Source organism: Peromyscus californicus, unplaced genomic scaffold (genome assembly GCF_007827085.1).
Source record: "Peromyscus californicus insignis strain IS unplaced genomic scaffold, ASM782708v3 Scaffold_11__1_contigs__length_118956290, whole genome shotgun sequence".
NCBI classification, from domain to species: domain Eukaryota; kingdom Metazoa; phylum Chordata; class Mammalia; order Rodentia; family Cricetidae; genus Peromyscus; species Peromyscus californicus.
Genome location: NW_026294402.1, coordinates 35,998,573 through 36,022,381, shown reverse-complemented (window position 1 = coordinate 36,022,381; position 23,809 = coordinate 35,998,573). Strand labels below are relative to the sequence as shown.

At 43.4% G+C, this 23,809-nt stretch overlaps 1 long non-coding RNA gene across 3 annotated transcripts; it reads left to right on the top strand.

The window, feature by feature from the left end:
* The first annotated feature begins 621 nt into the window (after window positions 1-621).
* Window positions 622-23,116, top strand: LOC128122114 (uncharacterized). Of its 3 annotated transcripts, XR_008222341.1 has the most exons (7): window positions 622-1,208; window positions 1,727-1,816; window positions 9,633-9,709; window positions 13,963-14,112; window positions 19,062-19,175; window positions 19,756-19,869; window positions 22,533-23,116. It is a non-coding gene; the product is annotated as an uncharacterized LOC128122114 (long non-coding RNA). The 3 variants fall into 3 exon arrangements; XR_008222340.1 differs by lacking the exon at window positions 13,963-14,112; XR_008222342.1 differs by lacking the exons at window positions 9,633-9,709; window positions 13,963-14,112.
* Window positions 23,117-23,809: the final 693 nt, after the last annotated feature.

Here is a 23,809-nt window from a genome sequence, read left to right as displayed (position 1 = left end):
TGAATTAAAAATACATTTCCTATGGATAGAGTTTCCCTGTCCTTGCATGTGGGAGGGTCCCACTAATTAGATTTTAAAAAAAAAAGTTGTTTATTAGGATTCAACTTACATGCAATCATACACACAGACCCTAAGTGTTCAGTTTGATAAGTCCAGTAGTTACACGTGCGCATGAAACTGCTTCCCCAAACAAGATATTGTTTTATTACCCCTCACACTGTCCATGAACTTCTTTCCAGTCACAATTCCACACTATTCGGCTATGGCTCTGCACATGAGGAACCACATACTCTGGGCCCAGAAGACCGTAAAAGAGATGAACGATTCCTATCATGTGGTGAGACAGGGATTGGAGTGAGATTCTCAAGATGTACTTCCCAGTCACCTACTCCCTCCATCTAGGTCCCATTTTCTAAAGGTTCCACAGCCTTCCAAAATGGCACCATAAGCTGGGGCCAAGGGTTCAAGTAGCGACCCCCTTTTACACCCCACTGTCGCCAAAGGTCTCACAGTTGCCGGGCTCATGAGTGTTCTGCGCAAATGCACTGTGGTGTTTGCACAATGGCAGAATCACCTTGTGACCCATCTTCGGAGTATCCCCCTCCTTAAGTGACACGGGACTGTATTTACTTTCCCATCAATGGTGACCCTGTTTCTACTGCCTGGGAAGCAGCTTCTGTTATAATGTCTGTCATGACAGGATAGTTTTGTCTGCTCCTTACTTCATATGGCCCGAAGCATACAGTTGGCGCTCTTTTATATCTGTGTTCTGGTGTTCACCTGGTGTTTTGAGGACTCATCCTTGTGGGGTGCAGGTTTTAGTGCTTTGTTCTTTTTTTTTCCTTTGGCTAAATAGTACTCTATTATGTGAATATGCCACACTCTGCCCATCCGTTTACCTGGTATGTGAGACAAGTTATTTCTAGATTTCATGAATAAGGCTGCTATAAATACATTTGTGACAGCTTTTTCTGCTTTCATTCCTCTTGACTAAGCAGACTTGCTGAGTCACAGAGATGTCGAAGCAACAGAGCATCTGCCAGTAGGGCCTCGTGTTTCCATTACTTCTGTCTGGCCGAATGGAATCACCGCACCGGACATTCTGCCTGAGTCTTCATTTTCTGTGCATCCTTTTCTTTCTAAACTCAACTCTGAATCCTCATGCCGCCAGCTATCAGTCTCTTTTTATTAAATATTTAAGGATCTAGGTGAGTAACACACTTGAAACTGTCTCTTACAGGGCAACTTTTTATTTGCTTATGGGGTGAAATTCAAAAGGTGTGGAGGTGCTGCAGGGATCTGGGTATGTTTTTGACATCCGTATGTCCCAAAGACAGATCAACAGTGCTCATTTTACAGATGGAGAAGTTGAGATAGAGGGTGGTAGCAATGAGTTCTTTATAGAATAGAGCTATCCAAACGCCGCCATCTTGGTCTGCACCATTTAGGCTGGGGTGTTCACTATGGAAGAGATGAAACGTCACTTGGCTCAGCAGGCCCCCAGGTCCCAGGTATGTATGCCCATTGTCACTTTTCTGTGTCCTCTCATTGCCCACCTCGTGCACTACAGGACCAGCACCTTCTTCTCAGGGCCACTTTGATGCTACCATTTAGCCACCCTATGGTGATCTATTCCAGGTGCTGGGTCCTTGGTTGGAATATACCGCACACGGACTTCGGAGAACCACTGCCTTGCTTTCACTGGTTTTATTTCACTTTCTTACAGTCAGCAGAACCTGGTCCTTCCCAGAGTTAGATGAGAAAGCCCATGGGAAGGTCGCCAAATGGTTGGGAGAGGAAGATGGAAAATTCACAGGTGAGACAGAGACCAGCATCAGGCCACTGGAGGAGAAGAGGCACATCTGAATTGAAATACCATTTGTGGTGGAATAGGATGCTGAGAACCACTGCCATTAAACAGGAATTATTGCTCTTTGAAATTATTCATGGTCAGAAAGATGTTTTTTTTCAAATTGGCTAAATTCCCCTGAGTCTTCAAAGTAGTTACCTCCCTATGGTAGAGAGATGCTTGTGTTTGATTCTCTTTCTGTATGCTATATGTATTTTAGATTTTTTCTAAAATTACCACATGATACTTTTAAAAATCAAGCATTTTTTTCTTAAAGTTTGAGATAATATAGTTGTAAGAAGTGATATGGAGTCATCCCACATACTATTAGTCTGCTTTCCCCCAACACAAACACCTTATAAAATGACAGCACAATGTCACCACAGGGGGATTGACATTGACACAGTCAACACGCCCCGTGAGACTCTCAAGTTGCTCTTTTTAGTCACAGTCGCCATGTCCAGCTAGACTTCTCTTCAGTCCTGGAGACTGTGAGTCCGTTCTTCATTTCTGGCACTGATCATTTCGTGCATGTTACATACATAGCATCATGCAGCATGTAAGTCTCAGCGTCTTCCATGGTCATTCCTTGTTATTGCCAAATACTATTCCATAGTACAGACATCGCACAGATTATTTAACCCTGGGTTCGTTTTCAGTTTCCTGCATTTGTATGAAATGCTGCTGTAAACGTGTGTACACGTTTTGATGAGAATAGTAAATTTTCCTCTCTCTGGAAGAGATGCTTAGAAGTGCAGTTTCTGGGTCGTATAATAGCTGCTCCTTTATATTGTTAATCAGCTACCACACTTTCTCCGCGGTGGCTGAACTACTTTATATTCCTACCGTCAAGGTATGAGCGGTGTCGCCTCTCCCTGTCACAGCAGCATTTGGCAAGGTGCACAGCGCCCCCTGATTATGGCTTCCCTGTGCATTTCCCCCATGGCTCACGTCTTTTTCATGTGCTTATTCGCCATCTGCAGATTCCCTTTGATGAAATGTTTCTTCTCACTGCTTGTATGCTTTCTAATTGGAGTGCCTGTGTTTCCCTCTTGAGGTTTGAGAGTTCCTAGTCTGTACAGATCCTAACCCCTCGTGAGTGTGCCTTCCAAATATTCTCTCCTGCTCTGCCATTTGGTGTCCTGTTCACATGTCAGGCTCCTTCTTTTCCTCACAAGGTAGAAGTTTACCATTTTGACAGAGTCCAGTTTATGGATTGTGCTTTTGATGTCAAGTTTAGGATCTGTTTCTGAGCCTTAGGTTCTGAAGATTTTTCTCCCTTTGGAAAAAAAAATTGCCCTCCTCTTCTCCCCTCCTCTCCCCTTTCTCCCCTCTTCTCTCCCCTCCTCTCCATTCCCCTCCCCTCCTCTCCCCTCCTCTCCACTTCTCTCCTCTCCTCTCCCCTTCCTTCCTCTCTCCTCTACCTCCCCTCTCTTCTCCTTTCCTCCTTCTTCCCTCCTGTCTCCCTCCCTCCTCACTCCCAGGCCCAAGGACTAACTTTGTGTCCTGCACGCCAAGCATGCAGTCTACCACTAAACCACACCTCAACCTTCTAGTTTTACTTTTAATATTTCAGTTTGGGATCTACTTGGACTTAATGTACATCACCTTGGTTAAAAGAGTAAAACTTAAGTTGACTTCCTCCTTTTTTTATATGAATTACATTAGGTTATTTGAATGTTATTATAAACTCCTGTTTTTATTGAATTGTCATTTTTTTAGATTTATTTTGTTTTTAATTGTGTGTATGTACATGTGCATCCAAATGTATGCATTTCCATGTCAGCATACATTTTAGAAGAGTTCTATTTATAAATGCAAAGGATCGTTTGAGGATTGTGATGGATGCTATATCAAATTTGCAAATATATTTGGGAAGAAGTGGCATCCTTACCACGTTGGGTCTTTCATTTTGTGAAGACAGTCTGTGCCTATTTATTTAGATTTTCTTGGTTTCTCCCACCGTTATTTTATAGTTGGCTGCATACAAGATCTATATCTGTATTAATAGATTCTTAGAGTAACCATAAGTGACAGTGGACTTACAACTCTTGTGCTCACATGTATATTGCTTGCGTGTAGAAATACAAAAATGTTCACATATATTTACACATATAAATGCTAAAAATAAGAAACTATTTGTTGTTTATCTTGTATCCTGGAATTTTGCTAAACACACTTATTACTTAGAGGATGATTTTTTGGGAGATGAGTTTCTTATAGAAGAAAGTAGTTGGGTGATCATATTTTTAGAGCTCACACTGTCAGTATCTGGCTTTAAGTTGATATAGTTAGAGGACTTAGACACTTTGAAATAACTTTTGACACTTTAGGGATAACTTCTACTTTGGGAAGGTATTATCTTGTGAGGTTTTCTTCTTTCTTTTCTATGTTCTCTGTTTTCTAGTTCCCCCATTTATTGTCTGTGAATTACATTAGGCTATTTGAATGTTGTTATAAACTCCTGTTTTTATTCAATTGTAATTTTTAGATTTATTTTGTATATTGTGTGTATGTATATGTGCACATGCACCTGTAGGTGCTTGAGGAGGCCAGAAGAAGGCATGAGACACCCTGCAGGGAGTTACAGGCTACTGTGCCCCGCCATGTGGGTGTGGGGAACTGCACTCCGGCCCTCTGCAAGAACAACAAGTGGTTTTTGTTGTTGTTGTTGTTGTTGTTGTTTTTTCAAGACAGGGTTTCTCCGTGTAGCTTTGTGCCTTTTTCCTGGAACTCACTTGGTAGCCCAGGCTGGCCTCGAACTCACAGAGATCCACCTGGCTCTGCCTCCCGAGTGCTAGGATTAAAGGCATGAGCCACCACCGCCCGGCTCAACAAGTGCTCTTAATGGTTGAGCATCTCTCCATCCTTTGATCGCATCTTCTTTACGCAGCGTCTTTTTGTGCTTGTTGCTGTCATGGTAGTTTTATGCCTAACATACCACGGTGTACTGTCGATGTGACCACACCACGAGTTCACAGGAAGTATAAAATCCCACCTCCCTTTACTCTCCCTTGTCCATCAATTGTCCTAAGCACTCTGGCACAGGCAACTGGAGCTGCACAGACAGGACTGCCTCTCTTGTTTTACCATCAAAGACAGTTTAGGAAACGAAGTACAGTCTCCTTTACTTACTGGACAAGAGTGCTTTCGTTCATTGTACTTTCTGTTTTTTCTTGATGGCTCAAGAGTTACTTCCACCTTCCCCTTCTAAAAACTTCACTTTCTATTTTTTTAAAAGCTATTATTTTAAGGTGGATCTACCGGCAAGAAATAGGCTTAGTTTTTTTCTTGTGTTAACACATCAATTCTTCTTTATCCGTGAAGGATATCTTCCCTGGGTATAGAGTTTAGATTTGACAGTCGTGTTCTTTCAGCCCTTGAAAGATGTGTCACTTCCTTCCGTGCTCAAGTTCTTGAACGAAACTTGCTGCCATTCAACTGGTTTCCCCAGATTTCTGTGCTGTTATATCCGTCCGCCATTACTTTCAGAGGTTTTACTGTGTCTCTGTTTGGGAAAGCCTGACTGTGCTGTGCTCAAGTGTGGATCTCTTCAGCTGGGTCTTATTTGATTTCTCTCGGCTTCTTGAATCTGTGTAATTTGTTGTCAAAGTTGGGAAGTTTCAGCCCATTATTTATTTGAGGACAAATTAAACCCCACCCAAGCTCTCCTCTCCCCCTGGAACTCTGATGACATCAATATTATGTTTTTGGTTTTGTATTTTTTTTTTAAGCTCACAAGTCCCAAAAGCTATTTGTGTTTCTTTTGATCTATTTTTCTCTCTATTCAGATTGAATAATTTCTATTGTTCCAATTTTCCAATTCGGCGATTGTGTTTTGTATTCTGTCCTTGAATTTATCCACTAAGACTTTGCTTTTAATTATTTTCTTAATTTTTTAACAATAAATGTTTATTGTGGCAAATGATACAGGCCATAAATCTTGACCACAGTCATCATGTTCAAGTTTAATGGCATCCCATCTGTATTGATGTGCATCCATCCTCACCATCCATCTCCACAACTCGGGGAAATTAAACCCTTGCACTCTTCAGATGTGAACTGTTCTCTATGTTCCTCCGACTTCTTCAGGCCACCACCTATTTTCCATCTCGCTGACTGCTGTAGACATTTCTCATTTGCAGGATTTCACAGTACTTAGCTTATTTGTTAGGGGTTTATTTCACTTAGCGGATCGTCAGTGTTCATCTATATTGTAGCGTGTATTAGTTGGCATATTGTCCTTATAATAGAATACCTGACATAATTGACGAGTAAAGAGAGAAGGTTTGGTTTGGTTCATGGTTGCGGAAGTTCTAGTCCATTTGTTTGAGGCATCTGGATGGTAATGACAGGAAGTATATGGCAGAGCAAAGCATTTAGCTAATGGCCAGGAAGGTGAAAACAAAGGAGGTATGGGTCTGGCATCTCATAGTTTCCTTCTAGGGCTGGCTTTTTACATTTTCCATCGCTTTCCCTGGTAGGCTGGTAGGCATGGCTAAACGGTCAAGGTTCTGACTTTGCTTTTCTACTATCATCTGGTGAGAGTACTGGGGTGCCTCATGATAGCCTGGCATGAACAGAAATCGAGGGGACTGGGGATGTAGGTCAGTGAAAGGACACTGCCTACCATGCCTGGGGCTGTGAGCATGGTCAGAGAGAGGAAGGGGGGGGGGGGGAGAGGGAGAGAGAGAGAGGGAAAGGGAGAGAGAGAGAGAGTTCTAGTTTATCCCTAGCCTTCACTGGTTCACTGGCATGGATAGATAGTGCCACAGTATTGCTTGTGTCTTTTGGTGGCACAGAGTTGTTACCATATAAAAGCTGAATGTCCTGCCAGGCTGCTACTCCTCTTCCAATCCTTTGGATGTTTGAGAACCAGCTTCTATTAGTCTATTTTCATTCTAGGCCCTTTGGAATTTCCAGGTTGCTGTTTTCTCCAACTCCAAATCTGGGACTTAAGAGGCACAAAAGGAACTGGAGGGAAGTCAGTGAACTTAAGTCCGTGCTGGTCTGTGAGTCTCTCCAGCCAGTTAGTCTTGTTCACTCCGCCTGTGTCTGCTCAGCCTCCAGAGCCTTTAGCTGCCCCCAGTGGGAAGAGGGAAGGCAGTGCCCATGTTGCATTTGTGGAAGCAGAAGCGCACCCCTGCATTGCAACTGAAGAAAACAAAACAGGTCTGATATTACAGTCAGAGGCGTATGAGTCGATAAAGGCACACACTTGTTTAGTTTAATCCAGGGGCAATAAGATGGGTAACCAGGATAGTAGCACATCATGGCTAGAAGTGATACCTATTCTGTGTTGAGTACATACTGTGAGGTTAGGAGTGTCTTCAATTTGTATCCATCCTCACACACTGAGTATCAGTCCCACAATTATTCAGTGTGAGACAAATTGTCCAAAATGTGTGTGATGGCATATGCTTGTAACCTCAACATTAGGGAGCCTGATGCAGGAAGATTGCAATTTGAAGTCCAAACCTAGGCTACTTAGAGACCAGTCCAAGCTACAGAGAGACACTGTATCAAAAAAAGGGGTGGTGGCGATGGGGAGCCAGCTCAGTGGATAAAGTACTTGTTGTGCAAGCATGAGGACCTGGGTTTGAATCCCTGGCAGCTCTGTGAGCTGGGAACTGTGGTGTGCATTTTGTAACCCTAGCAATAATGGGCGTGTGTGTGTGCGTGTGTGTGTGCGTGCGTGCGTGCGTGTGTGTGTGTGTGTGTGTGTGTGTGTGTGTGTGTGTGTGTGTGTGTTGGGGGTGGTGAAGACAGGTAGATTCTGGGGACATCTTAGCCAGCTAGCTTAACAGAAATGCCTAATTTTAGATTTAGTGAGAAACCCTGTGTGAAAAAAGTGTGCTAGAGGAAGACACACCTGCAAGAACATCTACACACAGATATACACATAGCTACCTATAAGAGAGAGAGAGAGAAAAGAGAGAGAGAGAGAGAGAGAGAGAGAGAGAGAGAGAGAGAGAGAGAGAGAGAGAGAGAGAGAAATCTCCAAGCTACACCACATTGAATAAGATAGTAAGGATTCCATGCCCATGCAACTTAACACGGGTCACAGATTCTGTGCTTCCAACCTCTGTGGAAAGCGCCTTCATGAAATTCATTTTAGAAGAAGAGAGACTGGTAGTATTTAGGGACACCCCGTGGAGAACAGGAAATGTCCTCTGTGAGCTAGCGTGCAAGCGAGCACACTCCATCATCTTTGCTTCTGCAGAACCCGCTCAGGGGCTTCTGGGAGGGAGTACGTTTTCTTTAGACTCCTAATGACATCTCTCCAGAGCTTTTATTTTATATTACTTCCTTCAAACAACCTCCTGGTGTAGGTGGAAACCAGACTTCTTACAGCAGACAGGGACTCTGCAGTCTCGAGAGTCAGAGAGATTGTCCTGAGCCCATATGGCCACTGAGGTTGGAAGAGGCCTGGGAAGAAGGTCTTCCAGAGGCAGGAGCCACCATGCTTCCCCCTATCTCCCAGCACTACCTAGGGCTTGGACTCTGCAGGATGGCTTTGTTCTTAACAAATGGAATTCTGCTTTAGCTCCGAGCCTGCTGAAGTGAGACCTAGGCCTCCCCTCTGACAGCCTCCTGGCTTGTCCAACTCTGCAGACTCCATCTGATGGAAACCTTATGTGGAACAACGAAAAAAAAAATTAACCTGAAAACCAGGCCCATCTCAGTATCTCCACCCGCTGGATAAACATCTCCAAGACAGACGCACAGGGAGGCCAAACTCTCTTGGCCAAGTTTTTAACTTAAAGTTTGGAAGTGGCTTGCGTTTTCCACAGAGCAGAAAAAGCTTTTCATTCCTGCCACAGTGAATGACTCCTTATGGGGTGGTAATTTACTTTTAACCTCTCTCTCAGGAACCCATGATTTTGCCTGTTTGCTTGAATGAAGTTATTAGTTAAAAGAAAAGGGCCACTTGAAGTTTTCTTGGTCCCCACCTTTCTTTCTTCCCTCTGGAAAGCCTATTATGTTTGTTTCGGACTTTTGGAGCCTCGCCTCTTTCTTCAGAGAGAACTTGGCTCCTTCGTGGTGCCCCCATTCCTCGGCCGAATCTAATCTGACTGTTCTATTTATAATTCTTGAACCAGATGAATCTGGTCTTTGTATTTCTCTCCGAGCAGTGGCGTCCCCTCCCTAGGATTTGAGCCGTTTCACCTCTGCAAGAATCTCTTTAATTTCGCTGCAATTTGCCAGAAAGCCAGCAGCTGAAACCCTATCAGGTCCTGGATCATATCAGGCCTACTTTAAACTGGCACCCTCCTCCACCCCCAGTCTCCTGGGAGTTGATTTAGGAGCAGGGTTATGCAGAAAAATTCCCAGCAGCACTTTGGCGACACCAGAAAAGTCTGAGAAGTTCAACAGGGAGGGGCCTGCCCTCTGGAGAACAGAAAAGCTCTGAGGCAGGAACAGGGCCCACATCTGCTCCTGCCTCCATCCCTCTCTGGTTTATATATATGTTATATGCTGTTTGCCTTTAAAGTCAGATTAATCAAGGCAGTTTGCCAGGAAACCATCACGCCCACAGCCCTTGTTTTATAGAGACGAAAACAGAGACGGAGGAAAGGAGAAGGGACTAATTTAGCATCAGGTAGCGGTGTGGTTTGAATGAGAAACGGCCTCCATGTGTCTGAGCACTGGGTCCCCTGTTGGTCAGGTTGTTTGGAAGGCTGCAGAACCTTTAGGAGGTGCCATCAGAATGGAGGAAGTGGGTCACTCTTGGGGTTTTGTAGGCAACCCCACTTACCCATTCCCTGCTTTCTGATTGTAGGTGGAGTATGACCACTTGCTTATAGGGAGAAACCCACCACCAGGCCTTCCCTACCACGACAAACAGCATCTTGAACTGTAAGTCAAAATAAGCCCTTTCTTCTTAAGTTTCTTCTGTCTAGGCATTCGGTCACAGCAAGCGGGGAGTGACTAAAGGCTATGCCAAGGTCACACTGTATCCTGGGTCTCCTTCCTCAAACCTCCATGAACTGGTGGAGGTGGTGTTTACTTCGGTCACATATACCCGAAAGCACCCTGATCAAACGGTGTTTTTATGTGACCCTTTCATGGTTTCTTATTTCTTTCTCTGCCTCTTGTTCCTTTTTGTCCCGGGAAGGGCTCCTGTGCCTAAACGTAGCATTTTCTGTCCTCAGGGGATGGTCACAGACTCACTAGAGTATAACTTCTATACTATGGGTTTTTTTGTTTGTTTGTTTGTTTTGAGGGAGGTAGGGTCTCACATAACCCAGGCTGTTCTTGAACTCACCACACAGTCAAGAATAACCTTGAACTTTTGAACCGCCTGCCTCTGACTCCTGTGTGCTGGCATCATGGACAGCATCATGCCCAATGTTTGCAATACTGAGGCTTGAACCCAGGGCTTCAAACATGCTGACAAGCACTGGGCCAACTGAACTATAGCCCCAGCCCTATCTGTAACTCGATTTGGGGAACAGGAACTAGGCTTATGAGTCTTAAGTCCAGAGAAGACATTTCACTGAGTCCATAGTGACAGGAACAGCTATAAATGGGCCTCTTCAAACCACACAGCAAGTTAGCATCCTAGCTGGGACCAGAGTCTGTGATGTGATTCTTTTCGCTCAATCCAGAACAGTTTCCTCTGTTCAAAGCTTAACTGGCTCCATGTGGTCCCCAAATTTGACCTTGGTCTAAGTGCCTATTTAGACAATTCTTTTTAATTAGGCCTCACCAGACCAACCTGATTCCCAACCTTAAACACATCTTTAATAGGAACACGTTCTACTGAACACGTTCAACCACATTTTAACCTCTTTTGCCAGGAACATCCCTGTGAAATTAAATACGAAGGGATCAAAATGTTTCTTTTTGACCCCACTAACATACGCTGGGCTTCTTTTGTAGCTAAACAGGCTAAGATGACCTTTAAGTTTTTAAGGACCAGGAATTAGTGTGTCATGCTGGACATATAAAAGCACATTTAGCCTTCCAGGCTACCATACTCCCATTTGAATATGATCCAGATGCTATATTAAGTTGAGACTACCTCTCTGTAACTCCTACTGGAATCCAGAGAGGAGCAAATGTGTGACCCACAACTTCCTAAGCTGGTGGTGGCCAGTGTTCCTTACTCACTCTTTCCATGAAACATCTTTTGCTTCTGGCTTTAAATTCTTTGGAGTGAAGGGAAGAGCATGGCATTTTTGGAAACTGCAGGATGAGAGGAAATGGAGACTTAGTTGCTTTTCTGGTTGACTCCCTTGTCTTACAGTCAAGGGATCCCTTCCACTAGGCAGGCTTTAGAGCAAGGATGGGGAATAATGTTTTTTGAAGGTTTAGTAAGTGCTCAACATCATATTTCATCCTCCATGGACACTCTTCACTTGCACAGCACCTCTGGTGGACAGGTTTGGTTATCTCCATTTTAATAGCAGCCACTCAGAACAAGTGGTTCAGAAAAGATTTAGTGCATGTATTGGACCCTAAAGCCAGCTACAGTTTGGAATGCTCCTGTATGAGTTTCCTTGTGGGGAATGTGTGAGAACTGTACAGTATGTGTGTATCCCTGTGTGTACAGGGATGGAATAGGTGAGTCTGAACAGTGCATATCTTCCTTGCTATGGAATATGTTTGCATGCTTTCCATAATGGCTACACTTTCTTATGCTTGTTCCCTGAATATGAAGAACACCGGGGCTTCATGGTCTTGACAACATTTGGTGTGATCAAATTTTTCATGATTTAATGAAGTAGAATCGATGCTTCATCATGATCTTACTTTACATTTCCTCTCTAACGAGTTTTCTGTCTTTAAAGGTTTATTATTGACAGTTAAGGTTTTCTTTGTAAATTACTTGTTTGTTATCTTTTGCCAATTCACCCTTAAACCCTTTCAGATCTTCTGTTTCTGGTTGTGTTGTGTGTGTAGTGTATACACATATATTCATAGCTAAATTCAATCTAGATTTTAATCTCTCTATAATTATATAAATTCCAAATACCTTCTTACCATACACACAATGTGGTTTTTCACTTTTTAAATGATACCTTTAAAAACAGTGTCACTGTTAAAGAATTTGCATACTAAAATTTATTCAGAATAAGTGGTACAGGTTGTTATATCTTAGTAAATTTATGTGACTGAACAGTCATTGCCAGAATCCCAAATTAGATTATTCTTAGCAATCTAACTTTCCCCCAGTTAGGTCAGTCTTTACTGACTTCCAAGCCCATTAAACACCATTGTTTTGTTGCTGCTGTTGTTGTTTTTAATTTTGTATTTTCTTGAGATGTTGTATGACTGGAAGCATACAATATGTCATCTTTCATTATGTTTTCTTTCAGTTAATGTAGTGTGCTCCAGATTTGTCCTCAATGCTGCATGTCAGTGGTCCAATCCTTTGACTGCTGAACTCTATGCTACCGTACAACTAGTTGTTCCGTGTCCTGCTTATCCCCATACTAACTGAAGACCATCTGGGTTGTTTCCAGATTTCATTACTATGAAGAATTTTGCTATGAACATTTTTTTGCACACATTTTGGGATTGGTATGTCTTTATGATGTACTTGGAGTCAATACAGAAGAGCAGAGCTGATAGTCTGTATGTTAATTCCAATGCTTAGCTCTTCTGAGACAGGGTTTCACTCTGCAGCCCTGGCTGGTTTGGAACTTACTATGTAGACCAGACTAGCTTCAAACTGTAACAATACTCCTGTTTGCCTTCCAGGTGCTGAGAATGCAGGTTTGTATCACCACGTGTTTTTAACACCAAGAAAGTATTTTAATTCAATGATGGAAATAATGGTACAGGGTATTTACAAGTATGCACCACGCTTCTGGCATCCACAATTTATAAACCGTTCACTGCTTTGCCCTTTTCTGTATTTTGAGTCCATACTTAAGTACAGTCAAGCTTACTATTTGGGTTGAGGAAAGAGGTAGGAAAAGTGTATTCATCATCCGAAAGATATGCTCACAGTATGTGCCATTCTTTATACACAAGGCCTAGACTGCAGAAGCCATGGTCAGGCATTTTAATAAGCTGGGCAGCCATTTATTTGTGCATTACAAAGCATCAGTGCACAGGAGCCATCGTGGGAAAGCACGACCCAGCCCACCCCAGTACAGCACATGCACAACTGGAGACCTTAACAGCAAACCTGTATCACTCAGTGGCTCCGCAGCTGTTTTCATTGCACAAAATCCATGTTTTCATTGCACAAAATCCATGACATTGAAGAGGTTAGAATTGTGTTTAGTAAACAACCCTTCTAAAAATTAAGCATTTTCACCAAAAAAGTCTTCATATAAATTTGGTTCAGATAATAATTTAGCTAGGGGGGTAAATAGTACACAGACACAAACAGGCTCCCACTAGCTTTTGTGGGTTTGGGTTTCAAGGAGGGAAGGCAGAGTCAAGCCTATCTGTTGGCAGCTTTAGGCTGCGTGAGATGGCTGCAAACATTTCTTGTTTGTCACGGCACCACAAACCGGGCTATCGATCTTTTAAATTGTGTACAAAAAAGTTATTACTACATATGCAAAAAAAAAGAAAAGGAAATTGATGTTAAATATCCACTGCATGAAATCTGATGTTTTTCACACCACTAATTTACAAGAAATTTGGACAACAGCAACGAAACTGCATAAGATAAAATTTGCCTATAGGAAAAGATGAAAATACTATGCTTACTTTTTTTCACAAACTGCCAAACTATTTTTTAGTTCTTATATGTTTTACTGAGTATATGTATTTTTATGAATATATGGATTTAAAATAACAGGCACATGATTTGAAAGATAGCTCACCAAGACAGATATATGAGTAACTAATGGGAACATCAAAAGATACCCAATATCATTAGCTAACAAGAAAATTCAAAACCATAGTACAATAATGTTAAATACCCATCAAATGGCTGTAATAAAAAAAGGTGATCAACACCCAGTTCTGGCGAGGGTGTGGGAAAACTAGACCTAAAATGTTTGGTGATGGGTGTATCTGTCCAGGGTTCTAGTTTTAATACAGTTTGCTACAGGGTCCCTCTGTCTGTATGGCTTAGATGCCACCCAGGGATTTCAGCCAAGGTTGTTCAAGGTTTTCTCTCCTTTGTGTGACTATTTTCTTAGACTGAAACACTTCAGTCTTTTGGAGAGAAGAAGAGGAAGGCTTGTAAGACCATGGAAGCAGCTATATTTATCAACTCACAAAACCCCCAAGGTTACATAAGCTGTAAGCAATTGCTGGCTGAGACTGTTTCCAGTGAAGCTGACTGCAAGGTGTGTATTTTACAACCTCTCTTCAGGTAGACTTTTCAGTGACACAGTGGCCTTTGAGTCACCATGCTCTCAAAGTGACAATGTATTAGTTCTTTACATGTTACTGTGAGGAAATACACGCCAAAGGCAACTGTGGTGGTTTGAATGAAAATAGCCTCCACAAGCTCAGCAAGGGCGGCACTACTAGGAGGCGTGGCCTTGTTGGGGTAGGTGTGGCCTTGTTGGAGTAGGTGTGGCCTTGTTGGAGTAGGTGTGGCCTTGTTGGAGGAAGTGTGTCACTGGGGGTGGACTGTGAAGTTTCAAATGCTCAAGCCAGGCCCAGTGTCATTCTCTTTTCCTGCTGCCTGAGAATCATGATGCAGAACTCTCAGATCCTTCTTCCACAGCTGCCTGTGTACCACCATGCTTCTTGCCATGATGATAATGAACTAAACCTCTGAACTGTAAGCCAACCCCAATGATGCGTTTTCCTTTATAAGAGCGGCCATGGTCATGGTGTCTCTTCACAGTGATAGAAAGCCTAAGACAGCAATTCATGGAAGGAAGGGTTTATTTTGGACCACAGTTCAAGAGCGAGAGTCATCATGGTGGTGGGACCTTGAAGCCACTGGTCCCACTTCATCTGCAGTCAAGAATCAGGGAGGGGTGAGTGGCTGGTGCTCAGCTGGCTTCTTTTTATGCAGGCTGAGTCCCCAGACATGGAAAAGTGATGCCCATATTTATGGAGGGAGGGTCTTTAAATCTCAATGAATTTAATCTAGATAATCTAGATAATCTTTTAATCTAGAGACATGCCCAGAGGCTTGACTTTCAGTAATTCTAGATCCTGCCAAATTGATAATCAGTATTAACCACCACAATCTCCAATAAATTCATTGGTTCACTAAGCTAGACTTGGGTGGGATGATCTTTTTTTGGTCTGTTATCAGTGCTGTTTCTGGTGGATAGTGTTTGTTCACGTTTCCCCAGAAAAAGCCATACAACATACTCTGTTTTGACTGATCCCTGTGTGAGTTGTGACACTCACAACTGGGTCTCCAGTCTCTGTTGACTTTCCTTGGTCTCCCTTACACATGCCCCATTTCCAGTCCTCAAGGTACACAGGAAGTCCATTCTGGCTCTTCTATGGCCTTCTTACTGCCAGAATTTCCCTCATTAAATTTACGCCTGACTCATCACAGACCCAGGGTTGCAACTTTCGCTCACAAGCTGTTGTGGCTTCTCTCTGTTTAATTCTTAGAGAATTCGTCACTTTGAGCTGGCCTTTGTTCCTCCCTCCCTCCTCTGTCCACTAGGGTGATTTGAACTGGATCCTTCTGGCTTTGAAGCTTCTGGTTTTGCAACTTGACTAGCACTGGTTGGACAGTAGTTTCCACTAAGATGGGTCAGGGACAAGAGCAGCCTCAGACAAGAAGATTGTATGCTCTATCTTTATTAACCTCAAGTTCCAATAGACTTTTAAGAATAAATACTCCCCAATTTATCATTTGTCTTTCATTGATTTCCAGAGCTCTGAAATGGTGAATTGTGGTGATTTTGTCCTATACTACACTTAGGTTTGAAGAACTGTTTTCTTTATCCCGCCACAGTTAAAATTCCCTTCAGTTATCTTCTTTGACACACAGACGTCTTCATCTTAAACACAGCCAGATTTATCACTGTGCTACGTTGCTATGGTTTGGATGCTTGTATCTCATCCAGATTCATGTTGAGATGCTCTGGTGCAACATTAGTGTGAGGTGTATCCTTTGGGAGGTAGCTGGGTCATGAGGGCTCCATCCACATGAATGGAATTAGATATCTTAATAAAATGGCTTGATGACAGAGTTCACTGTTTTGTGATTCTGTTCCTGCCACGTGGAGATACAGAATCTTCCCTCTGAGAACACAGAATTCAAGGTACCATGCTGAAAGCAGAAGCTCCTAGACCTCCTTCCCAGCTCACGGTCACCTTGGACTTTCTAGTCTCCAACACATTTCAACTTCCAGACTAGTGATGTCAGCCTTATTGATTACTCAAGGAGGGATCCTTAGGATCTATATTAGATAGGAGCTGTGAAAATGAGGCATATGCTGAAGATAGCAAAAAAGAAGAGTAGGTGACATTTAGGGACTCTTCTCATTTTAGAAGCAAGACTTGAACGTAAGTGTCACTGTAAACTAAATGGGGTGAAAGGGGATCTAGAACATTCTAAGGTAGAGTTTAATAATGAACACTTTAAGCTCTATCTAGATATGTGTTCCAGATATTGAAATTGATAATAGAACTTATTAGTAGGCAATTGGGAGTTTTGCTCTAGAAGTGAAGATGTTACAACCAGATGTATCGTTGTGAGGATCATTTGCTCATAAGCTTTGTAGGTTGGTGAGGGGATTATCTGAGATGGGTACACAGGGAAGATGGCAAAGGATGCATCCAGAGGATAGAGGAGGACAGGACAAAGGAGCTGGGCAAGGGAGGAGAAGGAAACAGCTCATTCTGAGCTGAGTCTCACAACAAGGGGGAACAGAGGAAGGGGATCTGGTACCTCCTCATTTAGTTCACATGCTTGAGAAGGGGATTAGTGCATCTCTCAAAGGTGTTAAGAAAAAACACTCTTCAAGACTTGGCTTCCCAAGGTACAGAAAAGTACATCCCATCTCCGCACCAAAGACAACTAGATATATTTGCTTATCATGCTGGTGGTGTTTTTATTTTTATTTTTCCCTATTTGACACACTTAGGAATGTCTAGGAAGAGGAAATGCTGATTGAGAAAATGCTTCCATCAAATCAGTCTGTTGGCAAGTCTGTGGGGCATTTTCCTAATTAATGATTGATGTGAGAGAGCCCAGCCCACTATGGGTGGTAGCAACCCTGAGCAGGTGTACCTGGATTGCATAAGAAAGCAGGCTGAATTCCGCAGTGGTGGTGCACACCTTTAATTCCAGCACTTGGGAGGTAGAGACAGGAGGATCTTTGCGAATTCAAGGCCAGCCTGGTCTACAGAGCAAGTTCCAGGACAGCCCTGCACAGAGAAACCCTGTCTTGAAAAACCAAAAAGAAAAAAAAAAGAAAGAAAGAAAGAAAGAAAGAAGGCAGGCTGAACAAGCAAGCCTTGGGGACCAAATCAAGTAAGCAGCACTCCTCCATGGTTTCTGCATCAGTTGGTTCCTGCCTCTAGGTTCCAGCCCTGAAACATTCTCTGATGTCCTTCCATGAAGGACTGTGAGCTGTAAGGTGAAACAAACCCATTTCTCCACAAGTTGCTTTTGGTCATGGTATTTAGCTCAGCAGAAGAAAAGTGACTAATACATTTACCTACTGACCTCAAGGCTATCTATCTTTTCAGTTACTAGTCTGCTGTGAAAAATCAACTCAGGTGTGACTTTGAACTCAACTAAGAAGAAACGAAACAGGTGTCTACTTCCCACAGGCATTCTGCAGGCCAAGGCCTTTTAGCCCTACCCTGTATAAAGTCAGTGACACAGCCGTTGCTGTATTCTTTGACACCAGCACGTCCTGCTGAACACCAATCAGTGAATAGAGATACACGAAATCCCAGAATTAAGAGAGATGGAGAACATGCCCTCTCAGTTCACAGAAGGGAACACTCAGGATCAGAGAGGTGCAGTGGCCTGATCCAGGTCACCTGGTATAGTAGAGGCAGAGATGGGACTAGATGTTCTGACTTGGAGCTTTCACGACTTCGAGCTTTGCATGGACCAGCACGTCACTCTTGCCTGTGGCCTGTGACAACACTCTCTGTTACTGAACTAATTATATGTTCATTTCCTCCATGGCTGTTTTCTTAGTTATAAACCCTTCCTTTACCCAAATGGTGATTACAGGTGCCTGTAAATACACTAGGATTATATATTCATTTATTTTAAAGTTGCTTTATGCACGTTAAAAAATACCTTTGGCTGTATTGAGGGCTCATAAATGGAGACAGTTAAACTGACATGCCATTAGTCTGCAAGCAAAGGTGTCATGGGAGGCAGCATCAATTAATTTGTTGATAGGATTTGCTGGAAGAGTCTTGCAGTCTGGGCATCCAATGCCTGTGATGGTCTTCTCTGAAGCACAATTTGTACTCGTAAAGGCAATTGTACTAACATTGGTGCAGTTCATTGTATTTACTAAACTGGATGCTCTTATCACATTTTCTTTTATTCCACCACCTTAACCGAGTGCTACTGTGTGCCCGGCTGTAGGACCTATTACAGTGGGCAAGACACATCCTCTCTTGCCTTCTGTAGCACATACATTTGCTTCAGACAATAAACATGCAAATTAATATATGATATGCCTTTCAGACAGTGACAAAAGCAATAGGGTAGGAAATGGCCAGGGGAGGGATGCCTCTCTGTTTTTCCAGTGAGGCCAGGAATAGCCCCTATGGCAGGTCAAGTTCACGGTGCATCTGACTCAGATTATGATTAGCAGGGTGAGGTTCTTCGCAGAGCTCTTTCAGGATTAGGGTGTTTGGTGAGTATAGGAGGAAGATTTCAGATGGTAGAGAAAGATGCTGGGTCAATATGTAGTCACAGAAAAGTTAAAAGAAGTTGGAGAGCCTATAGAAAATCTTGGATGGAGCTGGAGGCCAAGGCTAACTAGACTCTTTCATTGTCAGTATTACATTAATCTGTGGGCTGCGCTCTCTCTCTCTCTCTCTCTCTCTCTCTCTCTCTCTCTCTCTCTCTCTCTCTCTCTCTCTCTCTCTGTGTGTGTGTGTGTGTGTGTGTGTGTGTGTGTGTGTGTGTGTGTGTGATCTTGAACTGAGGGAAATACGATGGTGGCCCAGCTATGAGGGAAGAAGACTTCATTACTGAAAAGGAGACCTCCCAAGTGTCTTACCACCTCTCTGAGCAGGATATGAGATGAGATACAAAACTGGATAAAATGATCTCATCTAGTCTTGGGGTCAAGATTTTCATTGCCAGCTGATATTCCTGTTTATCTCCCAGGAGCTCAAAGAGATCAAGTGGCCTTCTCCAAGTGACCTGGCTACCAGAATGCAGCCTTGGTGTCTTCTCTCTAATGTGACCTGGACCTGGATATATCTTGTTCCACTGATGCCTGTGAGTGTGAAAATGTTAAGGGCATGCACTTCTATAAACATTTTCACAAATTTTCTGCTAGCATAGTATAGAGTGATGGTCTTTGCATTTTAATGTACAGTTTAGGGGCAAAAAACCTCATCAAGCCATGTTTACATCTTTGCTCAGCTAAGCGGTTGAATATACTATTGCAGAGTAGAGCTTTAGAACTTAGGACGGTTTTTAGAGAATATGTTGACAGCATAATTTTTAAAAAGTGGAATAAATTTTGTTAAGTATTTATTGCTTAACATGACTGCAGCCATGACAAACATCTGCACATGTTTTCAGCCTTCCCCTAACCTTTCCTTGATTTCAGGTATGAGTGGGGAGTGCCCGCATGTCACGAGTCTTACAGGCAATTGCTCATCGTTTGTTTCATGACTGACTTTCATTCATCCCTCGACCCATCTAGTCCATCATCTGTGTAGGGCAGGCTTCAGCCAGACAATAGTGTCTTATATTTCACCTTCCTTCATAGTTTTAAAAGGGTCTGTGTGGGATGACTTCATTCTGTCCTTGCAGATACTGGGAAATGTGGATCTGGGTTCCCTTTTCACAGATAAAGGAGTCGAAGCCCTGAGAAGTAAATAGCCCAGCTGTAGCCACTGAACTTGAGTCTTGCAGTGCAAGATGGAACCATCTATCCATGGCCTCTCCATTCTCAGAGACTGAGGTAGGCTTCTTGAGGTAGGGGGTCAAGAGATATGAGAATAAAGACAATACAGGCGTGAGGAAGCGAGAGCCAGTGGATGCTCTCAACTCTTGAGACAAATCATTTAGCATCCCTGGACCCTGGTTTCCTTGTTGAAGTAACAGAACAGAAGTTCGTTGCCTTCTAGAACTTTCCTCTGATTTAAGGAATCATCAAAGACAAAGACAAATCTCAATAAATGCAAGGAGCTAGCGACAGTGGCAGTGGATCATCATGTTCTCCCAGGCCTGTGACCGTCACAAGGACACTATGATGTCCCCTTCCTTTGCATCCTCACTAGTGGCTGGAACACCTTCATTTTGAATACCTTACTGCTCAGGTAGCTGTTGAGCTGCTTGCTACCAACATCACTGTTTTACACATAATGGTGAACAGACTGAAGAGATCAAATTAAATCCATTTCCACTTTAGGGTGGGAAATCTGTTTGGAACAATCAGGAGGGTTTGGAGCATCAAGCATGGCTTTTCAATTGCCATCAAATGGTAAATTGCTTAATGTCAATTGGCATTAAGTGGACCGATTTGTACCCAATTAATCCACCAGGGTTGAGAAGGAAGAAAACAATTTCATTTAGCTAGATTATTCTTCACTGACTTCTTCCTGTGTGGAGCTCCCAGCAGTTTGCAGACATTTTCTTGTGCCTATTCTTTGCCTGCACAGTGAACTGTCCCCCCACCCCGCCCCATCCCACCCCACCCCACCCTACCCCCCTTGTTGGGAAAGACAGGCTGGTAGCTACTTATTTTAGCTTTTCCATGCTTCAGAGCCTCGCTCAGGAAATGGCTGTCGCAGATCCCTGATGAAACACATTGCTAGTGTTAAAGAGTTAATGCAGCTTTCAGAAACATCTCATTTCTAACCAGAGCTTGACTTTAGTCCCAGACAAAGCTGGCATGTTTGCTGAATTGATGTGCTTACACACACACACACACACACACACACACACACACACACACACACACACACACTACATAGAGGTATTGGGCGACAAGTCACAGGGTAGATATCTCAGAGACTCTGCATGATAATGACAAACATACACAGAGGAAATGCAGGTCCCCAGTTCCAGCCAGCTGACAGGTGGCACACAGAAACCAAGCTAAACCTGCCTGGGGGAGATCGCCCAAATGAAAGGAGGCCTCCTGAGTCTACACTGGGCCATGGAAGCTAGAGGAGGTAAGACAGCAACCTTGTTTTCCCCTAGACTTTATGCTCCCATTGCTTGGTAATTTACATTTATATAGACTCAAGCTCTAGGTTCTAAATGGCTTTGCTGGGATACATGGATGGAGGACCACTGTGTATAAGCAGCAGGCTCTGTGCGCATAAACAAAAGCTGGCCATCTATATTTAAGTGACAGCATGTGGCTCAGTTTTAGCTTGGTCACTTGAAGCCATACTATACTTGAATGAAATTTCCCTGAGGCTTTTCAGGGCAGCGCCTTTCATCTGACTGCATTTTCATGCAAGATGGTTCTTCATTGTCCTTCCTCTGGTGACTTATGCACCATCAGACACAGATGGAATGTGACTCACAAAGACACAGGGGATGGCTCTCTTTCTATCTAAATCTAAGATGTGCCTTCCACCTCTCCCCAGGTGAGAAGAAGAAGGCACACAGGAATGTCTGTGTAAACTGTCAAGTACTAAGAGGGTTCTGGAATCTCTTACCTCTGTGGATAGAGTCGGCTTTACTCCACAGGATGGAGGAGCAAAAAGCCTGGGCTGAGCGTAGATGATATAAGTTAGGGGTGGGGAATCTTAGACACGTCAGTGAACGTCAGTTTCAAATCTAAGTTGGAGGCACCCTAATTCTGCTTGCTCAAGCCAGTGGTTAAGGAGGGAGGCACATCTGTCTGGGTGTCTGTCATCCATGACTGACTGCCAGGGTCTTTCAACATTTCTGGTTGTCTAGTCTGAGGTCCTTGCCTCTCCCTCAGTAGAAAACAATGCCCTGAAAAGCATCGGAGGGGCTGCACTTCAGCCCTAAATATGCAAGTAGCTGGAGGACCTTCAATAGGGTTGTGGGGAGGACTAGAAATGGCGTTATATAAACAAGAGCCTTGGTACCTCCAAGAGGCCGTGTCCATGTACATAAATACCCAGGCAGAAGCATGGTGTTTGGTTCTCTTTGGAGCACAGCTCTTAGAATGGCCTTGAGCTTGCTGCTCCTGAGGACTGGCTACTGAATCTAAGATGTTCTCTCTATGAACACTGAAGGACCCTCCGAAATGAAATAGAAACTGCTGCTGCTCATAATCTCCCTTGAACCTTCTGTACAGATTCTGGGCTGTTGTGCCCCACAGCTCCTCCATCACGCCCTATTGGAATTTTAGCTGGGAGAAGTCTTTGTTAACGGATAGTTGGTTTTCTGTTATAAAAGGGTTAACATCGTGCCCGATCTGTCCCCAGTAGTACTGACAGCATCCTCCTTTCGATGGTAGTAAACAAACAAACAACAAACTCCATTTTGACAGTTTTGCTAAATGTCCCTGTGGGGAAGAAGGTAGAGGATGCCTGGTTGAAAACCATTCCCTTAAACGGTGAGCTCTGGGGGAACAGATTCGATTTTCTTTAAAGTTGTAACATTGTGCCAATTGACCTTCCTATCCGGCTCTCCTAGGCACACAATGAGAAGCATCCGGGTGAAGCTCAATCAAATAGCCAAGTTTCCCTCCAGTCTGAGAGGCGCCTCCTTCTCACCATCGTTTCCCAGTTATAGAGACCCAGTGGCAAAGCAGACAAAGTGTGTCATCGCTGGGAAGCAGGCTCAGCCTCAAGGGGGAAATAAGTGTTGACAAAGAATATATCATGACAGTGTCATCTGATGCCAATGTCATCAGAGGGCCAAATGAAGCTCTTCCAGATGGCCATAGAACCCCAAAATTACACGATGGAGAGAGCAGAGCCCAGAGATTATGAGATGGAAGGAGAGAGGCATGCATTTACATCTCTCCATGTCTGTGTGTCTATCTCTTTCTAGGTCCTTTTCCTTTATCTCCATCCTTAGCTGGAGACTTTTTCACAACATAATTCTCCCTTAACTTTGGGGTTCTTGACATTCTCGTATCTCAGGCTTCCTGTAGATTCTCTTTGTGCATATGAGTTTATGTGTGTGTATGTGTGTTACATGTTGTTATGCACATGTGTGTCTGCATGTTCATATACAACTGTGTGTAGGTGTATGTGTGTGTGTGTGTGTGTGTGTGTGTGGTGTGTGTGTGTGTGTGTGTGTGTGTGTGTGTGTATGTATGTATGTGTGGAGGCTAGAGTATAATTGCAGGTGTTCTTTGGGAGACATCCATTTTGTCTTTTGAGACAGGGTCTCTCACTGAGACCTGGGTTTGCCATGAGGGTAGGCTGGTTGGCCAGGAATTCCCAGGGATCCTTCTGTCGCCACCTTCCCAATGCTAAGATTACAAGCATGTATCAACCCTGCTTTGTATATGTGCACTAGGTATTGAACACAAGTCTTGTACAAAAAGCGCTTTGCCCATCAAGTTGTCTCCTAGCCCCTCTTGTAAGTTTCCTAATATCTAGGAGTCATCATTGTGTTAGATTTTTTTTGTGCATATGAGTTTATGTGTGTGTATGTGTGTACATGTTGTTATGCACATGTATGTCTGCATGTTCATATACACCTGTGTGTAGGTGTGTGTGTGTGTGTGTGTGTGTGTACACGTACGTATGTACGTGTGGAGGCTAGAGTATAATTGCAGGTGTTCTTTGGGAGACATCCATTTTATCTTTTGAGACAGGGTCTCTCACTGAGAGTCCATTGTGCCGGCAGACCCAGCAAGAGGACAGAAAAGTGCTGGAGGTATTTGGTCATGCTGATAGGTGATGAGACACTGACCTGGGCCCTTCCAGGGAAGCCATATCTTCTGGGATGCTAGTGGG